The 2,983-nt window shown below is 35.0% G+C and overlaps 1 pseudogene; it reads right to left on the bottom strand.

Annotated features, from left to right (window-relative positions):
* Positions 1-1,818: 1,818 nt before the first annotated feature.
* Positions 1,819-2,750, bottom strand: LOC105297122 (annotated as a pseudogene).
* Positions 2,751-2,983: the final 233 nt, after the last annotated feature.

The raw sequence follows: 2,983 nt of genomic DNA, 5'->3' as shown, positions 1-2,983 counted from the left end.
TAATGTATTGTGCACCTAAAATTTTGTTAAGAGGGCAGAGCTTGTGTTAACTATTCTTACCACAATAAAAAAAAAAAAAGAAAAAAAAAGAAAAAAAAGAAATGGGTCATTGTAGTAAAATAATTTATTTCAAGGTTACACTACATCCTTGGTCAAAAATTTACCCTTTATTTCTATTCAAGTACATATGGTAGTATGGCCAAAATACATTTCAGGGAAACTGATTCCTTACTCTTGCAGCATGTTGTCTGTTATACAAGAAGTAGTTACATATCTGTAGTGCAGTTGGTTGGGTCCTGTTCAATCTTATTCTGCCTTTTCATCACATTGAAATTTAGAGACTTTTTAAGTCTGTGAAGTTGAGATAGGAACTGTTATGAAAAGCTAATGTGAATGTTCTGTTTACTCATGGCTTTTATATAATTTATTCATGTTCTCTTAGGCTAGCAAAATTATTCCCATGTTATTTTAGCATTTCTAATTAACCAAAGGGAACATCACTGATGAGTGGCAGGGCCTCTCAACTGAAGGATGCCTTTATGCTGAAATCAGTACCACTCAGGCAGTGAAGGAAAGACTCTCATTCTATTCTTCTGTACTGATAAGTAACTTCCTGGATTCTTACCTGCTCTTAGCTTTTGTTTCTGGGAGGAAAGAGATAGTGATATTTTTCTAGGTCTGAATGTCTTCAACCTGTATTTTAAAATGTTGATTCTCAAAGAAATTGTGGCCTAAAAAGCAACTGTATTTGCTAAAGCTACAAAGTAACTAGCTGGCTTGATATTTTCTGGTAAGAAATCTGACGTGTTCATGGTCAGCACTCTACTTACCATATGGGTTACATGTTGAAAAGACATTTGCATGGTTAAAAGTAAGAGAGTTATGGTATGAACTTAGGAAGGATAACTGTAGATAATTATAGATAGATGTGGGAAGTTGAAGATGCATCTTCTAATGTCTCAATCATAGAATATAACACAAGCCAAAAAGGAGGCATGAATATATTCAATTCACAGATTCCAGATGCACTTTTTATTGCAAAAGTTTTTGATATATTCTTTGATGGACATGTTACTTATCTATTTTTCCTTCTTCAGACCTTTTACTTTAGCCCAAGAAGAATAAGAAGCTTAATGTAAATGCATGATCATCTCTAGAAATTTCACATGATTTATATGACTTGATTATTTATCTAACGCTGCTTTTCCCAGACCATTATTTCTCCATTTCTATTTGGACCTAAAGCACCTGCTACTTATCACTAAGAATGATTGCCAGTGAATCTTTTTTAAAAAATATTTTAAGAAAAAATTGTTTTACTGTACACATGAATAATAAGAAATGGTATAGGGAATATGTGACTAAGTTAAGCATATTTTAACATTTCACATCTGAGAGACAAAGGCCTAAAGAGGTTCTTACAATAATATAGAAAACAGAAGAGTAACATTTTTATATAATAACCTGTTAGGAATGATAAGTTTAAGTGTAAAGTTGTATGTGTCTCCAGCTCTTGAATTTGAATATTATCTGTATAGATTGGACCCTGCTCTATGTTAGATATTAAAAACAAAACAAAAAAACTTGGGTACTTAAATCAACTTATTTAATAACCTTAAAAATTCAGAGTAATAAAAAAAAATTCAGAGTAATTAGTGATAACAACTGTAGTATTAAATAAAAAATAGTCAAGCACAGTGTCCCAGTGGAGGAAAAGCATACTTCCTCTTCTCAAATTATTAAAAATATAGAATTTCAGTTTCTTTTTTTTTTTCCAGTTTCTTTTCTTGAGTTTGAAAAGTTCTGTTTTCCAGATACCTAGGAAAAATGGATACCTTCTGCACTGAATCTGTGTAGCAATTTGATGAAATCATCTATGTTGGTGGAACAGGCCCGCTTGTCATGAAAACCTGTGCTGGTTAGGATTTGCTATATTTTATCTGCTATGCTGAAATCTGGTATTATAATATTATGGACTGAACAGTGAATTCTGTAGTTTTTTCCCAATAGCTGCTATACTGCACTTGACTTAAATGCAGCAGACAGTGTCTCGTTTTTCCTAATAAAGCTGATCCTTACTAGGCCATCCCATTCCTGAAAATTGATAGGTGTTGGTGGATTCCTGGGTTCTATTCTTATAACACTGGATTCCATCTTTCATGGTGGTCTGAAGTTATGCTTTCTAACTTTTATTAAATGGTCCACATGTACTAACAGCTGGGCATTAATTGAAAATCTACAGTATAACTTATCTTCAAGTTTTGCAACAAGTTGGAGAGCAAATTCTCTTTCAAACATAAGTATAGCACATCCGAGAAAAAGATCAGTGCAGCAATAGTTTGAAGACAAAGGAGAAGAGATCTGATAAGGCAAATTCACCACATAAGCACCAAAGAATAGAAAATCTGTTTTCAACACATCACCCATCATTCCTTGAAGTTTGCTGGCTAGATACATACCCTGAACTCTTGTGAATTGCTAGCCGTGGGTCAAGTTCACACGCAATTACTTTTTTTTGCCTTTTCTATCAATTTAACAGTCATATTGCCAGTTCCAGGTCCAACTTCCAGCACCACATCAGTTAGTCTTAAGGCAGCCTTATTGATAATGCTGTTAACAATGAAAAGATTTTTCAAAATGTGCTGCCCAATCCTTGTGGTGAACATGAGTCCTCCAGCATTCTTCAACTCTCCGTGCTATTCTTGCTGCAGCCTACTGCACCAACTTGCCACTGACTTGATCTTCAGCATCTCTGCAGGCAATGGGCCCATAGGCCCAGGAAGTCAGCGAGAACCAAAGCCAGCTACCAGAGTTACTGCGACATGTGGGAATCACCGCCAGCACTAACTGCATCACTCCCAGCCACGTGGAGGAGGGGAGGCCACCAATGAATCTTAATAGTTGTCTTTTCTTAAAAATCTTTTCCCCAAAATTTTAGCTATTAGTCCCAAATCAGAGTGTTCTTCCTAAATTGGACAACTGA

Source organism: Pteropus vampyrus, unplaced genomic scaffold (assembly GCF_000151845.1).
Source record: "Pteropus vampyrus isolate Shadow unplaced genomic scaffold, Pvam_2.0 Scaffold135, whole genome shotgun sequence".
NCBI lineage: Eukaryota > Metazoa > Chordata > Mammalia > Chiroptera > Pteropodidae > Pteropus > Pteropus vampyrus.
Note: the sequence above shows the minus strand (reverse complement) of the source record. Positions and strands in the feature narration are given on the sequence as shown.